This window comes from Saccopteryx bilineata, chromosome 4 (genome assembly GCF_036850765.1).
Source record: "Saccopteryx bilineata isolate mSacBil1 chromosome 4, mSacBil1_pri_phased_curated, whole genome shotgun sequence".
Lineage (NCBI taxonomy): Eukaryota > Metazoa > Chordata > Mammalia > Chiroptera > Emballonuridae > Saccopteryx > Saccopteryx bilineata.
The window spans coordinates 207371666-207396044 of NC_089493.1; positions in this window are offsets into that span (position 1 = coordinate 207371666).

Consider the following 24379-nt stretch of genomic DNA (forward strand, 5'->3'; position numbering starts at 1 on the left):
GTCTACATTACCCAAAGCAATTTATAAATTCAATGCAATACCGATTAAAATACCGATGACTTACTTCAAAGATTTAGAACACATATTCCAAAAATTTATATAAAACCAAAAGAGAACACGAATAGCCTCAGCAATCTTGAAAAGAAAGAATAAAGTGGGAGGTATCACACTTCCGGATATCAAGTTATATTATAAGGCCATTGTACTCAAAACAGCATGGTACTGGCATAGGAACAGGCACATAGATCAATGGAACAGAACAGAGAACCCAGAAATAAACCCACAGCTCTATGGACAACTGATATTTGACAAAGGAGGTAAGGAAATACAATGGAGTAAAGACAGCCTCTTCAACAAATGGTGTTGGGAAAATTGGACAGCTACCTGCAAAAAAATGAAACTAGACCACCAACTTACACCACTCACAAAAATAACTCAAAATGGATAAAAGACTTAAATGTAAGCCTTGAAACCATAAGCATCTTAAGAAAACATAGGCAGTAAGCTGTCTGATGTCTCTTGCAGCAATATATTTGCTGATTTGTTTCCACAGGCAAGTGAAATAAAAGACAGGATAAACAAATGGGACTTTATCAAACTAAAAAGCTTCTGCACAGCTAAAGACAATAAGAACAGAATAAAAGACAAACTACACTATGGGAGAATATATTTGACATTGCATCTGATAAGGGGTTAATAACCAAAATTTATAAAGAACTTGTAAAACTTAATACCAGGAAGACAAACCATCCAATCCAAAAATGGGCAAAAGAAATGAATAGACACTTCTCCAAAGAGGACACACAGATGGCCAATAGGCATATGAAAAAATGTTCAACATCACTAATGATTAGAGAAATGCAAATTAAAACCACAATGAGATATCACCTCACACCAGTCAGAATGGCGCTCATCAATAAAACAACACAGAATAAGTGCTGGCGAGGATGTGGAGAAAAGGGAACCCTCCTGCACTACTGGTGGGAATGCAGACTGGTGCAGCCACTGTGGAAAACAGTATGGAGATTCCTGAAGAAATTAAAAATTGAACTGCCTTTTGACCCAGCTATACCACTGTTAGGAATATACTCCAAGAACACCATAGCACTGTTTGAAATGAAGAAATGCACCCCCATGTTTATGGCAGCATTGTTCACAATAGCAAAGATTTGGAAAGAGTCCAACTGTCCATCAGAGGACGAGTGGATTAAAAAGCTTTGGTATATATATATACTATGGAATACTACACAGCCATAAGAAATGATGACATCGAATCATTTACAACAACATGGATGGGCCTTGATAATATTATACTGAGCGAAAGAAGTAAATCAGAAAAAAACTAAGAACTATATGATTCCATACATAGGTGGGACATAAAGATGAGACTCAGAGACATGGACAACAGTGTTGGGGGTACAGGGTGGAGGGAGGAGAGAGAGGGATTTGGGGCAGGAGAGGGGCACAAAGATCATGGCTTTTCAACATTTGCCATATTCCCCCTTTAATCTATAGACAGACAGCAAATATTTACTTATTGTGTTTCCACTATAAAGACTGCTGTCTTAGGGACAAATGCTGATGAACTATTTCAGCAGTTCCTCCTTCTTCAAAGACTTATATGTCAACATAGAGCTCCATGTTTCATAGGACATACTCAAGCTCACTCCATGCTCCCTTGAGCTTTAACACAAGGGAATGCCCTTTTTTTTTCTTTCTTTTTTCCTCTTTTCTTTTTTTTTTTTTGTATTTTTTATTTTATTTATTTATTTTTTGTATTTTTCTGAGGATGGAAATGGGGAGGCAGTCAGGCAGACTCCCGCATGCGCCTGACCGGGATCCACCTGGCATGCCTACCAAGGGGGGATGCTATGCCCATCTGGGGGGTGGCTCTGTTACAAACAGAGCCATTCTAGTGACTGGGGCATAGGCCATGGGGCCATCCTTATGCCCGGGGTGGTTTTGCTCTGGTGGAGCCTTGGCTGCAGGAGGGGAAGTGAGAGACGAAGAGGAGGGAGGGGAGGGAGAGGGGGAGGGGTGGAGAGGTAAATGGGCGTTTCTCCTGTGTCCTCTGGCCAGGAATCCAACACGGGAATCCTGCACACCAGGCCAATAACTCCTACAGGTCTACCATATCATGCTTTTTACTTAAAAAAAAAAAATTACATTTCTTTTGAAGGCTGATGAACAGGAGACACCAAATCTTTTTCACCTGCAAACTACTACCTTCTTTATTAGATCCAGCTAATAACACTGTTTTGTCTTTTTCCAAATAGCTCCAGATATATGGAAAAGATTTATATAGGCAGATGGGGATCCTCAAACCCCTCAGGGAGATCTTCTGAGCATGGCTTTTAAGATACCTAGAGGCAGAAAAAGCCCAATAGAGATCAGGGGAACTACCAGCTTTTAGGATATACCCTTAAAGGCTCCAACGCCCCAAAGGGGTCTCCGAGGATGCCATCTGGGTCCTGCTTCAATAGTGGAAAGGAAGGTCATTGAGCTAAAGCCTGCCAGACTTACATGCCTCTGCTGTGAGAAAACAGGGACACTGGAAGGTAGGCTTCCCCCTCGCTCCTCTAAGGGAGGGTTCAGTCTCTTCCAGCTCTGCTCCAGCCACCTATGACCTAACCTTGCCCAGAATGCTGGGGTTTGCCACTGAAGGCTGAAGGTGCCCAGGGCCGTCAGCCCCATCTATGACACTGTGGATGAGCCTAGGGTATTTCTTCCAAGAAGCAGGTAAACTGATCTCATTTGCACAAGGGCCACTTAACTATGTTTTGCCTGAATAGTCAGGTTTTTTATTTTTCCCTCAAAGATCTCTGTTGTGGGTGTTGATAGTCCTATTTTCTGCTGCTTTGCTTAGTATATAGTGTTTCCTTTATCCCTCCTACCTCAATGCCCACTCTTATTTCAGGCTGGGACCTACTCCTAATGTAGAGCTCTCCTTCCCCCTTTTGCCAACTTGTATTATGAATTTACCTTTGCCACCCAGCTTAGTGTATCCCAAGGTTCTCTTTACCATGCCACAGTCGCAGAGCTCCAGGGAAAAGCAACCTGGTCTCAACTCTCCAGGCAGAGGAGAACAGAAGCGCCATTTCCATGCATGCTGCAAATGGCTTTTCCAGTCTACCTGAATCATTACCAGGTAGAAGTAGCGATCATTGGGATTTGGACATGAGCTGCAAAGTATAGAATGGTGACAACAATTCCAGTGCCATGCGGACTTTTCCTGTGTGGACTTTTCCTGGACTCCTGCTCCCTGTGACAGCTCCTAACAGACTGAACTGTGGTTGGGTTGCATTTTTCAGGGATTTGGCATGGTGATGGGGCCATCTCGGACTTGGTGAACATGTTAAGGACACTACTCTTTTATGGATTCTTGTTATATTGGCCAAGAGTTTGCTTAAAGGCTTTTAATCACTGTAAAAAAAATAGAAGACTGGATAAAGAAGATGGGGCACATATACACCATGGTATACTATTCAGCTAGAAGAAATGATGACATCAGATCACTTACAGCAGAATGGTGGAATCTTGATAACATTATGCTGAGTGAAATAAGCGAATCAGAAAAAAACAAGAACTGCAGGATTCCATACATTGGTGGGACATAAAAGTGAGACTAAGAGACATGGACAGGAGTGTGGTGGTTACGGGGGGAGGGGGGAGTGAAGAAGAGAGAGGGGGAAGGGGAGGGGGAGAAGTACAAAAAAAAAACTGGATACAGGGTGACGGAGGACGATCTCTCTTTTGGTGATGGGTATGCAGCAGAACTGAATGACAAGATAACCTGGAAATGTTTTCTTTGAATATATGTACCCTGGTTTATTGATGTCACCCCATTAAAATAAAAATTTATTAAAAAAAGATATCTACAAGAAGCGAGTTAAAATACAAAAGTTCGAATCAGAATTCAAAAAGGAAAGAGTTTGTGCAATTGGTTAGAAATTCTAGTTCTGGGTTCTTGGTAAGTTAAGGAGAAAAATAGTGACTCAATTTGATTGAATGTCAACTCTGTGAAACTGTATGGGGTAAGTGCTGTGGAGGAAAAAAAATGGAAGTTTCCTTCCAACTCAAACATGCTGAACAGCTCAGATTTCTGGATTTACACTGTTTCCACTCCAGTATTGCTTGTTTGCAGTGGATATCTGGCACTTCTGCATATGTAGCAATTGAAACTTGCTATATCTGTGGACAATAGAAGGGCCACATGCTGAACCTGCCAAGCTCAAGGGAAGCCTGCATGGTGGCCTTGCAAACTCAGAGACCTAAAGTAACCACATTAGGTGGTCTGAAATTGAGACTTTCTAACTAAAAAGAGTTTATGATGGGTAGACATGACCTAGGGAGATATTTTTCTCTAACAAAGGTCAATGCTTACCTTAAGCCTGTCTGTTGTCTTTTGCAGCTACAATAACATAGGTACCAGATAACATGCTTTTGAAATCTTCCCCTTTGATTCTAATGTACAGTGTGGTGAAACCTCCATTTTCTGGATCACTTTCTTAATCCATTGAGACTTTGTTTCCTAGCAGTTGTCAACAGTTTGGCTCAAATAAACTCATAAAAATTTTTACAGAAAAAAAAAAGACAATGTATATTAGGAGGGCAATCTGTTTTACTCAGTTTACCAATTTAAAGTTTGTCCTATTTTTTTAAAAATAATTTTATTTAGACAATTAATTTTAACGGGGTGACATTGGTCAACTAGAGCACATAGATTTAGAGAAAACATCTCCAGATCCTTTTGACATTCAATTATGTCATATACCCATCACCCAAAGTCAAATTGTCCTCCTGCACCCTTCACTTGGTTTTCTTTATGCTCTTCCCTTCCACCACCCTTCCCTCTCCTCCCTTCCCTCACCCCTGGTAACCACTACTCTTATCTATATCCATGAGTCTCAATTTTGTGTCCTATCTATGTATGGAATCATACAGTTTTTAGTTTTTTCTGATTTACTTATTTCACTCAGTATAATATTATTAAGGTCCATCCACGTTGTTGTAAATGATCCTATGTCATCATTTCTTATGGCTGAGTAGTATTCCATAGTATATATGTACCACATTTTCTTTATCCAATCTTCTATTAAAGGGATTTTTGGTTGTTTTCATGTCTTGGCCACTGTGAACAATGCTGCAATGAACATGGGGCTGCATGTGTCTTTACGTACCAATGATTTTGAGTTTTGGGGGTATATACCCATTAGAAGGATTGCTGGGTCATATGGTAGTTCTATTCTTAATTTTTTGAGGAACCACCATACTTTCTTTCATAATGGTTGTACTACTTTACATTTCCACCAACAGTGAATGAGGGTTACTTTTACTCCACAGCCTCTCCAACACTTGTTATTACCTGTCTTGTTGATAATAGCTAATCTAACAGGTGTGAGGTGGGATCTCATTGTAGTTTTGATTTGCATTTCTCTAATAGCTAGTAAAGATGAGCATCTTTTCATATATCTATTGGCCATTTGTATTTCTTCTTGGGAGAAATGTCTGTTCATGTCCTCTTCCCATTTTTTTTTATTGGATTGTTTGCTTGTTTGTTGTTGAGTTTTGTGAGTTCTTTATATTTTGATATTAGACCATTATCTGAATGGTTGTTCAAAAATATCATCTCCCATTTAGTTGGCTGTCTGGTTTTTTTTTTAAAAGATTTTCTTTATTCATTTTAGAGGAGAGAGAGAAAGAGAGAGGGAGAAGGAGAGAGAGAGAGAAGGAGGGGAGGAGCAGGAAGCATCAACACTCATATATGCCTTGACCAGGCAAGCCCAGGGTTTTGAACTGGCAACCTCAGTGTTCCAGGTTGACGCTTTATCCATTGCACGACCACGGGTTAGGCTGTCTGTTTGTTTTGTTGTCAGTTTTTTTTTTTGGGGGGGGGTTGCTGTGCAAAAGCTTCTTAGTCTGATGTAGTCTCATTCATTTATCTTTGCCTTAACTTCCTTTGCCTTTGGAGTCAAATTCATTAAATGTTCTCTATGGCCAAGGTTCAACGAGTTTAGTACCTACATTTTCTTCTATGTATTTTATTGTTTCAGATTTTATGTTTACATCTTTGATCCATTTAGAATTGATTTTTGTACAAGGAGACAAATCATAGTTGAGTTTTATTCTTTTACATGTGGCTTTCCAATTTTCCCAGCACCGTTTATTAAAGATACTTTCTTTTATTCATTGTGTGTTTTGGCTCCTTTATCAAAGATGATTTGACCATATATTTATATATGTGGTTTTATTTCTGGGCTCTCTATTCTGTTCCATTGGTCTGAATGTCTGTTTTTCTGCCAATACCATGCTGTTTTGATTATCATGGCTCTGTAGTATAATTTGAATTTGGGTATTGTAATGCCCCCAACTTCATTTTTTTTTTTATTTAGGATTATTTTGGCTATTTGGGTTTTTTTATGGTTCCATTATAAACCTGATGATTTTTTGTTTCATTTCTTTAAAAAATGACATTGGAATTTTGAGTGGAATGGAATTAAATTTGTATATTGCTTTATGTAATATGGTCATTTTAACTATATTTATTCTTTCTATCCAAGAACAAGGAATATTTTTTTCATTGCATTGCATTTCTTTCGATTTCCTTTAACAATGCTTGGTAGTTTTCATTATATAGGTCCTTTACATTCTTTGTTATGTTTATTCCTAGTTATTTTACTTTTTTTTGTTGCACCAATAAAAGGGATTATTTTTTTCAGTTCATTTTCTGAAGCTTTATTGTTAGCATATAAAAAGCAATTGACTTCTGTATATTAATTTTGTATCCTACAAACTTACTGTATTGGTTTATTGTTTCTAATAGTCTTTCTCTGGAGTCTTTGGATTTTTTTAATTGATTGTAATTTATAGTATTTACATAGACTCTAGTGATCCCCCCAAATGCATCTCCCTGCCCCGGTGTTCCCCTCAACATTCCCATTGTGCCCCTCCCCCCTAAAGCCATTCACCCTTCCCTCTAGGATGTGCTTTTCTGCTCTCTATAATACTGTGTTATGTGTATATAATTTCACCAATCTCTTTCTCTTCTCTGAACCCATCCTATCATCCCCTTTCCCTATGTTCACTTTCCCTCTGGTCACTTTGATCCTGCCTCTGTCTCTATTCCATTCCTCAGTTCACATTGTTCATTGGATTAATCAAATTAGAGAGGTCATATATTTTTCTTTCTCTGCCTGGCTTATTCACTTAACATAATAGATTCCAGGTTTATCCATGTTGTCACAAAAGGTAAGATTTCCTTCTTTTTCATGGTCCCATAGTATTCCATTCTGTATATGTACCACTGCTTTTTAATCCACTCATCCGCTGATGGACACTTGGGCTGTTTCCAGATCTTAACTATTGTAAACAATGCTACTATAAACATGAGGGTACATGTCTTCCTTTGAATCAGTGATGTGGTGTTTTGGGGACATATTCCCAAGAGTGGGATAGCTGGGTTAAAAGGCAGTTCCATTTTTAATTTTTAGAGGAATCTACATACTGTCTTCCATAGTGGCTGCACCATTCTGCATTCTCACTAGCAATGCAAGCGGGTTCCCTTTTCTCTACATCCTCATCAGCACTTATTATGTATTGTTTGGTTAATGAGTGCAATTTTGACAGGTGTGAGGTGATATCCCATTGTGGTTTTAATTTGCATTTCTCAAATGACTAGTGATGTTGAACATTTTTAGTTCTGCCTATTGGCCATCAGTATATCCTCTTCAGAGAAGTGTCTATTCATTTCTTTTGCCCATTTTTTTATTGTAAGGTTTATCTTTCTGGTGTTGAGTTTTACAAGTTCTTTATACATTTTGGTTGTTAACCCCTTATAAGACATATTGTCGAATATGTTCTCCCATTCTGTGGTTTGTCTTTTTATTTGGTTCATATTGTCTTTAGCTGTGCAAAAGCTATTTAGGTTGATATAGTCCCATTTGTTCATCCTGTCCTTTATTTCACTTGCCCGTGAAGATAAATAAGCAAATCTATTGCTGGAAGAGATGTCGGAGAGCTTACTGCCTATGTTTTCTTCTAAGATGCTTATGGTTTTACTGCTTACATTTAAGTCTTTTATCCATTTTGAGTTGATTTTTGTGAATGGTGTAAGTTGGTGGTCTAGTTTTATTTTTTTGCAGGTAGCTGTCCAATTTTCCCAACACTATTTGATAAAGAGACTGTCTTTACTCTATTGTATCATCTTACCTCCTTTGTCAAATACCAATTGTCCATAAAGGTGTGGGTTTATCGCTGGGTTCTCTGTTCTGTTCCATTAATCTATATGCCTGTTCTTATGCCAGTACCAAGCTGTTCTGAGTACAATGGCCTTGTAGTATAACTTGATATCAGAAAGTGTGATACTACCCACTTTAGTCTTGTTTTTCAAGATTGCGGAGGCTATTCGTGTTCTTTTTTGGCTCCATATAAATTTTTGGAATATTTGTTTTATATCTTTGAAGTATGTCATTGATAATTTAGTAGGAATTGTATTGAATTTATAAATTTCTTTGGGAAATATAATCATTTTAATGATGTTTATTCTTCCTATCCATAAACACAGTATACGCTTCCACTTGTTTGTATCTTCTTTGATTTTTTTTTATCAATGTTTTATAATTTTCCAAGTACAGGCCTTTAACCTCCTTGGTTAAATTTACTCCTAGGTAGTTTATTTTTTTGTTGTTGCAATAGTAAAGGCGATTATTTTCTTAATTTCTCTTTCAGATAATTTATTGTTGGTGTATAAAAATGCCTCTGATTTCTGAATATTAATTTTAAGTCCTGCCAAATTTATTTATCAGGAGTAGTAATTTTTGACTGAAACTTTTGGGTTTTCTACATACAGTATCAAATAATGATAGTTTTACTTCTTCTTTTCCAATTTGCATGCCTTTTATTTCTTTTTCTTGTCTGATTGCTGTGGCTAGGACTTCCAGAACTATGTTGAATAAGAGTGGTGAAAGGGGGCACCCCTGCCTTCTTCCTGATCTTAAGGGGATTGCTTTTAATTATTGCACATTCAGTATGATGTTGGCTGTGGGTTTGTCACAGATGGCCTTTATCATGTTGAGGTATGTTCCCTGTATTCCCACTTTGCTGAGAGTTTTGATGATGATTGGGTGCTGGATTTTATCAAATGCTTTTTCTGCATCTATTGATATTATCATGTGACTTTGTCTTTCCTTTTGTTTATGTGATGAATCATATTTATTGATTTGTGAATATTGTACCAGCCTTGGCTCCCCAGAATAAATTCCACTTTATCATGATGTATGATTTTTTTTTCATGTATTGCTGGATCCGGTTTGTGAATATTTTGTTGAGAATTTTAGCATCTAAGTTCATCATAGTTTTCTTTCTTTGTAGTGTCTTTGCCAGGTTTTAGAATAAGAATTATGCTTGCCTCATAAAAGGAGCTTGTAAGTTTTCCCTCCTCTTGAATTTTTTGAAATAGCTTGAGAAGAATTGGAGTTAGTTCTTTGAAAATTTGTTAGAATTTGCTTGTGAAGACATTTGGCCCTGGACTTTTGTTTGTTAGGAGTTCTTTGATAACTATTTCAATCTCATTTGTTGTAATTGGTCTGTTTAGGTTTTCTGATTTTTCTAGATTGATTTTTGAAAGATTATGTTTCAAGGAATTTGTCCATTTCACCTAGGTTGTCTAATATTTTGGCATACATTTCTTCATAGTACTTTCTTACAATCCTTTGAATTTCTTCTGTGTTGGTTGTTACTTCTCCACTCTCATTTCTAATTTATTTGAGTCCTCTTTGTCTTTTTTTTTGGTGAGTCTGGTTAAAGGTTCATCAATCTTATTTACCTTTTCAAAGAATCAGCTCTTGGTTTTATTGATCCTCTGTATTGTTTTTTTAAACTCTATGTCATTTATTTCTGCTCTGATCTTTATTATTTTCTTCCTTTTACTACCCCTGGGCTTTACTTGCTGTTTTTTTACTAGTTCTTTTAGATGGAGGGTTAAATTGTTTATTTGAACTTTTTCTAGCTTCTTAAGGAATGCCTGTAACGCTATGAACTTCCCTCTCAGGACTGCTTTTGCTGTGTTCTGTAAATTTTGAGTTGTTGTATGTGCATTTTCATTTGTTTCAAGGAAATTTTTTATTTCTTCTTTGATCTCATCATTAAGTCATTTGTTATATAATAACATGCTATTTAGTTTCCAAGTGTTTGAATGTTTTTCACTTTTTCTATTGTAGTTGATTCTATTTTTATGCCATTGTGATCTGAGAAGATGCTTGATATTATTTCAATCTTCTTAAATTTCCTGAGACTCATTTTGTGTCCTAACGTGTGGTCTATTTTAGATAATGTACCATGAGCACTTGAAAAGAATGTATATTCTGTTGATTTAGGGTGAAAGGTTCTGAAAATATCTATTAAATCCAGTTGATCTAGTGTGTCCTTTAAGGCTGCTGTTTCTTTGTTAATTTTATTTCTTGAGGATTTCTCCAGTGCTGTTAGTGGGGTATTGAAATCCCCTACTATTATAGTACAGTGTGTCCGTAAAGTCATGGTGCACTTTTGACCGGTCACAGGAGAGCAACAAAAGATGATAGAAATGTGAAATCTTCCCCAAATAAAAGAAAAACTTTCCCAGTTTCATACCTATTCAGTGCAGTTCGATGTGGGTTCATGCACAGATTTTTTTAGGGCTCCTTAGGTAGCTATCCCGTATAGCCTCTACAGACTCGTCACTGATGATGGCCTATTAGAACGGGGTTTCTCCACCAAACTGCCAGTTTCCTTCAACTGCTTATCTCACCAAGTAATGTTATTCCTATATGGTGGCGCTTCATTATGAACATGCCTATATTCACGTTGCACTTCTGTCATGGATTCAAATTTAGCGAGCCACAGAACACACTGAACTTTCCTCTGTACCATCCACATCTCGACTGGCATGGCCATGGGCAGCTCTGCTGTATACACGGTGTTACATCATCGTCTGCACATGCACACATGCTGCCACATCATCCTACAGAAACTAGGAGGGTTTTCTTTTTATTTGGTGCAGATTTCACATTTCTATCATCTTTTGTTGCTTTCCCGTAACCGGTCAAAAGTGCACCTTAACTTTATGGACACACTGTATTGCTGTTGATGTTGCCTTTTATGTCCTCAAAATTTGCTTTATATATTTAGGTGCTCCTATATTAGGTGCATAGATATTTATAATGGTTATCTCTTCCTGTTGGATTGCTCCCTTTATCATTATGTAGTGAGCTTTTTTATCCCTTACTATAGCCTTTGTTTTAAAGTCTATTTTGTCAGAAATAAGTATTGCTACCCCAGCTTCCTTTTCTTTTCCATTTGCATGAAATATATTTTCCCATGCTTTTACAGTTAGTTTATGTGTATCTTTTGATTTAAGGTGTGTCTCTTGTAGATAGCATATGTTCAGGTCTTGTTTTCTTATCCATGCATCTACCCTATGTTTTTTTATTGGAGCATATAATCCATTTACATTTAAGGTTATTGTTGATATGTAGTTGTTTATTGCCATTTTATTCTTTACATTTCTCTTTTACTAGATTTTTCCCCCTTTGTTTTGTTTAAAACAGGCTCCTTAACATTCTTGAAGCATTGGTTTGGTTGTAATGAATTCCTTGAATTATTTTTGTCTGGGAAGCTTTTTATTTCTCCTTCAATTTTTTTTTTTGTATTTTTTTTCTGAAGCTGGAAATGGGGAGAGACAGTCAGACAGACTCCTGCATGCGCCCGACCGGGATCCACCCGGCACGCCCACCAGGGGCAACGCTCTGCCCACCAGGGGGCGATGCTCTGCCCCTCCGGGGCATCACTCTGTCGCAACCAGAGCCACTTTAGTGCCTGGGGCAGAGGCCCAGGAGCCATCCCCAGCACCTGGGCCATCTTTACTCCAATGGAGCCTTGGCTACGGGAGGGGAAGAGAGAGACAGAGAGGAAGGGGGGGTGGAGAAGCAAATGGGCACCTCTCCTATGTGCCCTGGCCGGGACTCAAACCCGGGTCCCCTGCTCACCAGGCTGACGCTCTACTGCTGAGCCAACCGGCCAGGGCCTTTCCTTCAATTTTAAATGATAATCTTGCTGGATAAAGAAATCTTGGTTGTAGGATCTTGTTTTGCATTACTTTGAATATTTCTGGCATTCTTTTCTGGCTTCAAGTGTTTCTGTTGAGCAGTTGAACGTCATCTTTATGGGGGCTCCTTTGTAAGTGATTGACCTTCTTTCTCTATCAGTGTTTAATATTTTTTCGTTATGTCTTAGCTTTGGTATTTTAATTATGATGTGTCTTGGTGTATATTTTTTTGGGTTTCTCTTTCATGGAATTCTCTGTGCTTCTTGAATTTATGTAACTTTTTTCTGCATCAATTTAGGGACGTTTTTAGCTATGATTCTCTAATCAGGTTCTCTATCCCTTGTTCTCCCCTTCTCCTTCATGTTCTCTATCCCTTGTTGTTTCTCTTCTCCTTCAGGAACCTCTATGATGTGGATGTTGTTTCTCTTTATGTTGTCACAGAGCTCTCTTAGAGTTTCCTGACTTTTTGAGCCTCTTTTCTTTTTGCTGTTCTGCTTCTGTGCTTTCGTTTTTCTTGTTCTCTAAATTGCTGATTCCATCCTCTGCTTCGTCCATCCTGATGTTGATTCCTTCTAGTGTAGTCTTCATTTCTGATACTGTATTTGTCATTTCTGTCTGATTATTTTTATGATTTTAGTGTCCTTTTTGATGCCAGCTATCTCTTTGTTTAGGTGCTCATTTTGTCCATCTATTTTTTCTCTAAGATCCTTGAGCATCCTAAAAATTATTATTCTAAACTCTGCAATCAGTATCTTGTTTATTTTCATTTCATTGTGTTCTTTTTCTGGGGATTTCTCTTGTTGATTAATTTCATTTGCATTTCTTTGTCTTTTCATTTAGTCTCTGTATAGACTAGATACTACCTAACTATGGTTGTTAGGTCCTAAGCTGATACTCTTTGTGTCTAGCCACTAGATGTACCGGTCCTGGACCTCCCTGGCTGGAACCTGGCACAGATTAGTGGGGGTGACTGCTTTTGACTGACCCTTAGCAACCTTCTTGAAGCTACAGGCGATCCAGAATTTGTGGCTGCCTGTGTTGGGCCCTGATGCTGTTGTAACTATCAGCTGCACTGCTAGGCTGGCTTTTATCTACTCTTGGCCAGTTTGTGTGGCCTCTCTCTATTCCTGATGTGAGGTCTTTTTGCCAGCCCCCCTCTGCTTCTACCTCCTGAGGCACTTGGGCACCAGCATGAGCTCACAGGCCGCAGCTCAGGCTTCTTCGCTGGTGCAGGAGACTCCTTGCCTTTTTGGGCTCTGCCCCCACGGGCATGTGGGACACCTCTTCGGATTCTTAGCACTTCTGGATGCAGGACTCTGCCCTTTGCAGGTGCTTGGGCTGCCTCTCTGGGCTCTGCCCCCCACAGGCATGCGTGAAGCCTCTTTGGGATCCGCCACTCACCATCTCTGCGTGGGGCATCTGGCTCCATCCCCCACGGGAACACAGCACCTCTCACTGGGCTCCACCTCCTGTGGGTGTGTTGGATGCCTCACCCAGCTGGGGTCTGCCCTGTGCCGGCACAGGGGATGCCTCGCCCCACAGTGTTTTGCCCTTGTGGGCATGCGGGAAGCCTCTCTGGGCTCTGATCTCCACTGCATGGGCTGCCTTGCTGGGCTCTGTGCCTGGCTGCCATGTGGGCCAAGTGCCTTGGCCGCTGCCACAGCCAGGGCTCCCCACCTTTCAGAGGGCACTCAGCAGGTTGAGGGGGTTGTGTAGCCCAGACCTCTGCACTCAAATCCTGTGTCCCTGATGTACCCCCTGCTTCTAAGCATCTCTCTGTATTGAATGGAACAGGAGAGCCTCTGTTGGGTGGGGATAATTGCTTCCCTTTGCTGGCTTGGTTCTCCCAGGAAGAATGGGTACTTTAGGTTTGGGGAGTGAGCCAGTACAGGGGTCAGTGTGGCTGTCCCTCACAATCTTTCCCTGTGTCCCCATGGCTACACTCTCTCTCACAACTTCAGTCCTCTCAGGGCTCCCCACTCCTGAAGTCCCAAGTAAGTGGCTGTGAATGAGGTTTTCTGCATGGTCCCTTTAAGATGGTGCCTGGGTCTGAGAATTCTGTCTCTATCTTGCAAACAGTAACCTGGCTCTTCTTTCAGCTAACTACTGTCTGTATGCCTCCTCTAGTCTCTGGGGCTCCAGGCTGGGGCTCTGGACCTAGGGCTGAGGGTCCACAACTCTCTTGGAAACCCACCCTGCCTTGAGAGACCCTCTGGGCTGCCTCTTGCTCCTGGGATCAGGGCAGCCCATTCAGCATCTCCACCCTTCCTACCAACTCAGTGTGGTTCCTTTGGTGATGCTTGGTTACAGATTTCTCTTAATTTAGTCCAAAGTTGGTTTTTCAAGATGATTGTTTCTAAGTTAAGTTGTAATCCACCTTGGTTCTGAAAGGTGGGTGTTATAATATCCGCCTACTCCATTGCCATTTTTTCTCTTCTTTGGGGTTTTCTATATACAGGATCATATCATCTGCAAAAAGTGAAACCTTTACTTCTTTCCCAATAGGAAAGCCTTTTATTTCTTTCTCTTGTCTGATTGCTATGGCTAGAACTTCCCGCACTATGTTGAATAGGAGTGGAGAGAGTGGGCAACTTTGTTTGTTCCTGATTTTAGAGGAAAAGTTTTCAGATTTTTGCCATTTAATATGTTATTATCTGATGGTTTGCCATAAATGGCCTTTATTATGTTGAGGTATTTTCCTTCTATACCCATTTTGTTGATTGTTTTAAACATAAATGATGTATTTTATTGAATGCCTTTTCTGCAACTATTGATACAATCAAATGGTTTTTGTTCTTTGTTTTATTGATATAGTGTATTAATTAATTGTTTTATGTATGTTGAACCATCCTTGTGATTCTGGGGTGAATCCCACTTGATCATGGTGAATTATTTTTTTAATGTGTTGTTGTATTTGGTTTGCTAGTATTTTGTTTAGGATTTTTGCATCTGTATTCATTAGAGATATTGGTCTGTAGTTTTTTTTTTTTGTGTTGTCCTTACCAGGTTTTGGTATGAGGGTTATGTTGACCTCATAAAATGTGTTTGGAAGTATTGCTTCTTCTTTAATTTTTTGGAAGACTTTGAGTAGAATAGGAACCAAATCTTTGAATGTTTGATAGAATTAACTAGTATAGCCATTTGGCCCTGGACTTTTATTTTGGGGGAGGTTTTTGATAGTTTTTTTCTATTTCCTCCCTGCTTATGGGTCTATTTAGGCCTGTCATGGTGAACCTTTTTATAAAAACTGCACACTTTTGCAATGCTGGTCAACCTGGTCTCTCCTGCCCACTAGTGGGCGTTCCAGCTTTCATGGTGGGCAGTAGTGGAACAACCAAACAGCGCTGCAATTGGCCCATCTATTTCTTCTAGATGGTTAAATTTGGTGGCATATAGTTTTTCATAGTATTCTATAATAATCCTTTGTATATCAATAATATGTTTGTAATTTTTTCTCTTTCATTTTTTGTTTTGTTTATGAGTTCTTTCTCTTAGTGAGTCTTGCCAAGGGTTTGTCAATTTTGTTGATCTTTTCAAAGACCAGCTCCTTGTTTTATTAATTTTTGTATAGTTTTTCTGTTCTCTATTTTATTTATTTCTACTCTAATTTTTATTTCTTTTCTGCTGCTGCTTTTGGGTTGCCTCTGTTCTCTTTTTCTAGTTCTTTAAGATGTGATGTTAAGTTGTTTACTTAGGCTGTCTCTTGTTTGTTCATATAAGCCTATATTGATATGAACTTCTGTCTTATTACTACTTTTGCTGCATCCCAGAGATTGTGATATGTTGTGTTAACATTTTCATTTGTCTGTATATATCTTTTGATCTCTACTTTTATTTCTTCTTTGACTATGTTGTTTTTTAGAAGTATATTGATTAATTTTCACATTTTTGTGGATTTGTTTACTTCTATTTTGCAGTTGAATTCTAGTCTCAAAGTTTTATGGTCAAAGAATATGCTTGGTATAATTTCAGTCTTTGTGAATTTGTTGATGGTAGTTTTGTGTCTCAACATATGGTTAATTCCTGAGAATGAACCATGTAAACTGGAGAAAAATGTATATGCTGACATTTTGGAATGAAATGTCCTGTAGATGTCTATCAAATCCAATTGTTCTAGTGTTTCATTTAAAGCCATTATTTCTTTATTGATGTTCTATTTGGATGAACTTATCTAGAGCCATCAGCGGTATATTGAGGTCTCCAAGTATGATTATGTTTTTGTTAGTTTTTATTTTTAGATCAGTTAGTAGCTGTCTTATATACTTTGATGCTCCTTGGTTTGGTGCATATATATTAAGAAAAGTGTTATGTCTTCTTGATTCAATGTTCCCTTTATCATTATGAAATGACCATCTTCGTCTCTGATTACCTTTGTTGTCTTGCAATAAGCATTGTTAGATATGAATATGGCTACACAGGGTTTTTTGGGGGGGATATTATTTGCTTGGAGAATTGTTTTCCAACCTTTCACTTTGAGTCTATGTTTATCCTTGTAGCTTAGATGTCTTTCTTGAAGGCAGCATACAGTTGGATTTTCTTTTTTGATCCATTCTGCTAATTTTTTTATTGGTGAGTTCAATCCATTTATATTTAATGTAATTATTAACACTTGAGTGTTTCCTATTGCCATTTTATATAATGCTTTCTAATAGCTGTATTTTTTGTTTGGTTCTTCTCTTTATTTTTCTGTCATTTGTTTTTATTTGGTTGTATTCCATACTTCTTCCCTCTGTTTCTTCTTTTTCTAAGCATGTGTTTTAGTAGTGGTATTTTCAAGCGTGATAATCATTAAGTAATTAAAAGAATATATATCATATTCATTGTAGTCCTTTATCTCATGAGTGCTTCTGCATTTCATCCTCTTTTGTTACTGTTAATTTTTGTCTTCTCCCCTTTTTTGTTTTTGTTGTCACAGATTACTCCTGTTTTTTTTTTTCTGAAGTTGGAAATGGGGAGGCAGTCAGACAGACTCCCACATGCGCCCGACTGGGATCCAGCCGGCATGCCCACCAGGGGGCAATGCTCTGCCATTCTGGGGCATTGCTCTGTTGCAACCAGTGCCATTCTAGCTCCTGAGCAGAGGCCATGGAGCCATCCTCAGCGCCCAGGCCAACCTTGCTCCAATGGAGCCCAGGCTGCGGGAGGGGAAGAGAGAGACAGAGAGGAAGGAGGGGGGAGGGTTGGAGAAGCAGATGGGCGCTTCTCCTGTGTGCCCTGGCCGGGAATCTTACCCGGGACTCCTGCATGCCAGGCCGATGCTCTACCACTGAGCCAATCGGCCAGGGCCAGATTATTCCTGTTTTTATTATGCTCTTTTTGGATGTTTCACTTGTGGTTTTTGTTTTTGTTTTGTTCTTTGTATCTGGTTGGATAACCCCCTTTAGTATTTCCTGAAGTGGGTATTTTCTGGTGATAAAATCTCTCATCTTCTCTGTATCTATGAATGTTTTTATTTCCCTTTCTTATTTGAAGGAAAGCTTTGATGGATATAGTATTCTTCTTGGAAATTCCTCTCTTTCAGTACTTTTAATATTGGTGTCCACTCTCTTCTGGCTTGCAGAATTTCTGCTGAGAAATGTAATGATAACCTAATGGGCCTTCCTTTATATGTAGTAGTCTTCATTTCCCTGGCTGCCTTGAGGATTTTTTCTTTGTCATTGATTTGTGATAATTTTATTATGATGTGCCCTGGAGTAGGGCTGTTTGTGTTAAGGTAACTCAGTGTTCTATTTGCTTCTTGGATTTGAGGTTCTAATTCTTTCTACAGGCTTGGGAATTTCTTGATTATTTGTTTGAATATGTTCTCCATTCCTTTTTTCTCTCTCTTCTCCTTCTGATATACCCATTATTCTTATATTGCTCTTTATGATGGAGTCATTCAATTCTTGCAGGGCTTTCTTATTTTTTTAAATTTGTGAGTTTTTCTCTTCTTCTCTCTGTAGTATTTCTAGTTGCCTGTCTTCTATGTCAGTAATTCTCTCTTCTGTCTGGCTTGTTTTATTAGCTAAGCTTATCACCTCATTTTTCAGTTCATGTATTGAGTTTTTCATCTCTAGTTGGTTCCTTTTTGAAGTTTCAATTTCCTTGACAAAGTATTCTTTCTGTTCATTAAATTGTTTTTTGAGCTCACTATATTGCCTTTTAGAGTTTTCTTGTATTTCCCTGAGTATTTTTAGAACTTAAATTTTGAATTCCCTGTCATTTAACTTCAAGGTTTCTATGTAATTGAAATTTTTTCTAGAGCTTTTTCATCATCTATCTGATGTATGTCTTTGTCTTTTGTGTCCATGATATTTGATTTTTTTTCCTTAATGGCATTTGAGAGTGGTGTCATTAATAACACTAATAGATACTTAAGAAAGTAAAATAAAAGTTGAAAAAATGCAGTGAAAAAATGACAATTCTATGATAAGTGAAACAAAAACTACAGAGAACAAGGAGTAGGCACAGAGGAGAGATGACAAAATAGAGAAAAAATGTAGTAAAAAAAAGCAAAATGTCACAAAACAATATCAGTCCAAAATATAATAACTTGATGAGAAATGATGATCAGATGAGAGAAAAAGAAAAGAAGAAAAAAAAAGATAAAGGAGAAGATGAAAACAGAAAATAAAGAGAAAGGACAAAAAAAACAACAACAACCCCAAAATACAAAACAAAGAGAAAGAAAAAGAAGGAAAAAAATGGAAGTAAACGTTTCTGAAATGAAACCCTCACAAAAAACAAGAATGAAAAATGTAACAACTGTGGATAATGTAGTTCAAAAGGAAAATAATAAAGAAAGAAAAAAGAGCCTGACTGGGCGGTGGCGCAGTGGATAGAGCATCGTACTGGGATGCAGAGACCCAGGTTCGAGACCCCAAGGTCGCCAGCTTGAGTGCGGGCTCATCTAGTTTGAGCAAAACCTCACCAGTTTGAGCCCAAGGTCGCTGGCTTGAGCAAGCGGTTACTCGGTCTGCTGAAGGCCCTCAGTCAGGGCACATATGGGAGAGCAATCAATGAACAATTTAGGTGTGGCAACACGCAATGAATAACTAATGATTGATGCTTCTCATCTCTCTGTTCCTATCTGTCTGTCCCTGTCTATCCCTCTCTCTGACTCTCTCTGTCTCTGTAAAAAAAAAAAGAAAGAAAGAAAGAAAGAAAGAGAGAAAGATAGAAAGAAAAAAGAAATAGGAAAGAAGTAAAAATGACAAAAACCATTTAAAAAAAGTATAATTTTTTTTGGTTTTGAGAGGTAGCTTCTTCCTTTTTTTTTCATCAGGTGGGCACTGTACTACGAGTTTTGCCTCTGTGGGGCTCTTGGGCAGAGTTCTGCTGGTGTGTTGCTATGACAATGACATAGGCTGGGCCTCAGGCCTATTGGCAGATGGGGCTTGTTAGGGCTTTGCAGTTATCTGGCTCTGGTAATGGGGGTCTCAGTTTTCCAGGGGCCTCTCTGCATGTCCGTCCCACTGGAGCTAGCACCCTCGAGACTTAGCTATGGGGTCTGCCTCAGCTACTGTCCTCACAGCAAGGGAATCTGTTCAGGTGCTCAGCCCCGGGCATTCTCAGGCCAAGGGTCTTAGCCCATGTGCATGCTAGTGCTGGAGATCGTAGAGCCGGTAATGCCCAAATATTCTGGTGCCCCCACAGGTGCCCAGTGCTGGGGATCATGGAGCTGGGAGTGCCCAAGAATGCTAGTGCTCACACAGGTGCCCAGCATTGTTAATCTCGGGCAGAGCAGCTCAGTCCAGGCACACACCCACTTGCTCCCATGCTGGTGATGCTAGGTGGAGTCGCTAGTGCTGCTGGGAAATACACAAAGATGCTGGCACCAGCCCACATGGGCACCCTGTGCTGATAATTTTAGGTGGATCCCACAGCCCGTGTGCATGCCCAGTGTCCGCGATCTCAGGCAGAGCTGGTGTGATCTTTCCTTTGTTTGTGCGCCCACCCTACCTCTGCTCCATCCCTTTAGTTCAGCCTCTCATCTCCACCAGCTCCAAACAAGTCTCCCTACTGAGATCAGTGTGGAAAACAAATTCCTCATCCTCCGTCTTACATATTCAGCCACTTTTTCACCCAATCATACCTTTGTCTGGTGTGTGTAAATTTTGGGTGCTCTTAAGGTTTTTTTTGTGGGGGTTTTTTCCTCTGTGTTTAGCTGTGAAATTTGTTGAAATCTCAAGGGGAGAGATTGGGAGAATCTCTCACGCCGCCATTTCTCTGACGTCCCCAATTCAAAGGTCAATGCCATTAAAAAACACCTTCACAGGAAGACAAGATGGCGCTAGAGTAGGCGGACATACCAACATCCACCTCCCTGAACCAAAGTGGATTACAAACTAATTTTAAGAACTATCATCTGGAAAAACCAACTTTGGACTAAACTAAGAGGACTCTTCACCCAAGGAACACTGAAGAAGCCACACGGAGACAGGTAGGAAAAGCGAAAACGCGGAGAGGGCTGCCGAGCTCCCCGGGACGAACGGCAGCCTGGAGAGACTTATGTGGCGGGAAGTGAGTTTAGCAGAGAGGGGAGGGCCTGAGTCCCAGGAACAAAGCCCCAGCCTGCAGCCCCAGAAAAGGTGTAAGGACAGTATTTAGCTGGAAACAAGTCAGGACACTGTTTGTGAGAAAAAGTCTGATTTCTCAGACCCAGGATTCTTCTTAAAGTGACCATGCAGAACACCTCTCTCACTACCACTCACCCAGGGCTCCAGGGGATGGGGAGAGAGGAGAATACCAGAGTAGCAGAAAGAGAGTGTAATCTAGGAAACACAAGAAATATACCCCAAGAACACCATAGCACTGTTTGAAAAGAAGAAATGCACTCCCATGTTTATGGCAGCATTGTTCACAATAGCAAAGATCTGGAAACAGCCCAAGTGTCCATCAGAGGATGAGTGGATTAAAAAGCTTTGGTATATATATACTATGGAATACTACTCAGCCACAAGAAATGATGACATCGGATCTTTTACAACAACATGGATGGACCTTGATAACATTATACTGAGCGAAATAAGTAAATCAAAAAAAAACTAAGGAGTATATGATTCTATACATAGGTGGGACATAAAAATGAGACTCAGAAACATGGACAACAGTGTTGGGGTTACAGGGTGGGAGGAGGGGAGGGAGGGGGTTAGGGGAAGGGAGGGGCACAAAGAAAACCAGTTAGAAGGTGACGGAAGACAATCTTATCAATGTCACCCCATCAAAATTAATAAAAAAAAAGAATGTGTCTTGCGGCTAATTCAGGCAGTTAGAAGAATAGTATAAGGATGTTAATTCTGCTTCTCAGGCCACATCCTGCAAAAGGGGCCCCAAGCAAATTGGTGATCTGGCTCCTCTGATTGTGTCAATTGGATTTTAAAAAAATAGGTCAGGAACACCCTGAAATGGAACTAACAATACATGAGCATAAATTTAAAGGACTTTTAGATACTGGAGCTGATGTATCTGTTATTGCTAAACTACATTGGCCTCCTTCCTGGCCCACTCATGCAGCAGCCACAGAATTACAAGGTATAAGGCAGAGTAAATTCCCTCAACAAAGTTCTAGTTTTTTACATTGGAAAGATTAAGAAGGTCATTCTGGATTTTTTAAGCCTTATGTGCTCCCTGGATGGCCAGTTAATTTGTGGGGTAGAGATGTTTTGAAAAATACGGGAGCATTGCTTGTCAGTCCTTATGGTTCAGTCAGTACTCAGATGCTTGATCGGGGATTTTTGCCTACCAAGGGACTAGGGAAAGAACAACGAGGAATTCTCACCCCCATAGAAGTGGCACCCAATACCAGAAGGTGCAGATTAGGATATCAAAATTTAGCATAGGGACCTTAGTAGCTCCTGCTACCTCAATAATGCATTGTGCAGACCCAATTACTTGGAAATCAGATAATCCTGTATATGTAGACCAATGTCCCGTTTCTTAGGAGAAACTTAGGGCAGCTGCTCAATTGGTACAAGAGCAGCTACAGCTTGGGCACATTGAACCATCTAATAGCCCATGGAATACATTTCCATATTTTGATCTTATTGCCTCCTGGATTATCAAGGGGCATAGGCAACCCTTACAGCTTATAGGTTTTGAGCCTCAAAATTATTGTTGTTCCTTTTTTCAAAGGATCAACAACAATGGCTCTGGGAAACTTGCACTAAATGGCAAATTGCTCTTGCAAATCAAAGGACAACTTTATACTGAAACTGTCAACTTAAAATCAGCTCAAAGTCTAGAATTATATGCCATTATCATGGCTTTTCAGCATTTGCCATATTCCCCCTTTAATCTATATACAGAGAGCAAATATTTAGTTATGGTGTTTCCACTATAAAGACTGCTGTCTTAGGGACAAATGCTGATGAACTATTTCAGCAGTTCCTCCTCCTTCAAAGACCTGTATGTCAACATAGAGCTCCATGGGTTTTTGTTGTTGTTGTTGTTTTGTATTTTTCTGAAGCTGGAAATGGGGAGGCAGTCAGACAGACTCCCGCATGTGCCCGACCAGGATCCACCGGGCACGCCCACCAGGGGGCAATGCTCTGCCCATCCAGGGCATTGCTCTGTCGTGACCAGAGCCACTCTAGCGCCTGGGGCAGAGGCCAGGGAGCCATCCCCAGCACCCGGGACATCTTTTGCTCCAATGGAGCCTTGGCTGCGGGAGGGGAAGAGAGAGACAGAGAGGAAGGAGAGGGGCAGGGGTGGAGAAGCAGATGGGCGCCTCTCCTGTGTGCCCTGGCCGGGAATCGAACCCGGGACTTCCGCATGCCAGGCCGATGCTCCACCACTGAGCCAACCGGCCAGGGCTGCTTCATGTTTTATAGGACATACTTCAGCACACTCCATGCTCCCTGGAGCTTTAGCACAAGGGAATGTCCTTTTTTTTTTTTTTTTTTTTTTTTTGTATTTTTCTGAAGTTGGAAACAGGGAGGCAATCAGACAGACTCCCGCATGTGCCCAACCGGGATCCACCGGGCACGCCTACCAGGGGGGGATGCTCTGCCCATCTGGGGTGTTGCTCTGTTGCAACCAGAGCCATTCCAGCACCTGAGGCAGAGGCCAAGGGGCCATCCTTAGTGCCCGGGCCGGCTTTGCTCTGGTGGAGCCTTGGCTGCAGGAGGGAAAGAGAAAGACAGAGAGGAAAGGGAGGGGGAGGGGTGGAGAGGCAGAGGGGTGCTTCTTCTGTGTGCTCTGGCCGGGAATTGAATCCAGGAATCCTGCACGCCAGGCCAATGCTCTACCACTGAGCCAACCGGCCAGGGCCTAGGAATGCCCTTGTCAATCAAGCTACCCAAAAGAAAATTATTTGGAGCAACCATGACAGATTGAGCAATTCAGTCTCATACTATTCATCACCAGAACACTGCAGCCCTGTGTAAACAGTTTCAACTTTCTTGGGAAGCAGCACGGCAGATTGGGAAATCCTGTCCAAGGGGTCCTATACCACAATCTGCCCCTTCATTTGGAGTTAACCCTCAAGGACCCCTACCAGGACAACTTTGGCAAATGGATGTTACTCATATACCTTCGTTTGGCAAACAGTCCTATGTCCACGTTACAGGGGATACATATTCTGGATTTATAGTAACCTCTGTCAAAACAGGAAAGGCTGCTAAGCATGTTATAGCTCATTGTCTGTATGCATTGTTCTATTATTGGATTTCCTAAACTAGTTAAACTGAAAATGCTCCTACATATGAAGCAAAAGTATTTACTGTATTCTTACAATCTTTAAAGTTAAGGTATTATTAAAGTGTACCCAGCAAATATTTTAAGGTCAATTTAAAAAATTTTAAAGGGGGGGAGTCATATCCTGAAACTCCTACGGGTCTACCATATCATGCTTTTTACTTAAAATTTTAAATTATTTTTGAATGCTGATGAACAGGAGACAAATCTTTTTCTTGTGCAAATTACTACCCTCTTTATTTGATCCAGCTAATAATACTGTTTTGTCTTTTTCCAAATAGCTCCAGATATATGGAAAAGATTTATATAGGTGGATGGGGATCCTGAAACCCCTCAGCGAGATCTTCTGAGCATGGCTTTTAAGATACCTAGAGGCAGAAAAAGCCCAATAGAGATCAGGGGAATTACCAGCTTTTAGGATATGCCCTTAAAGGCTCCAATGCCCCAAAGGGGTCTCAATAGGATTCCATCTGGATCCTGCTTCAATAGTGGAAAGGAAGGTCATTGAGCTAAAGCCTGCCAGACTTACATGCCTCTGCTGTGAGGAAACAGGGACACTGGAAGGTAGGCTTCCCCCTCACTCCTCTAAGGGAGGGTTCAGTCTCTTCCAGCCCTGCTCCAGCC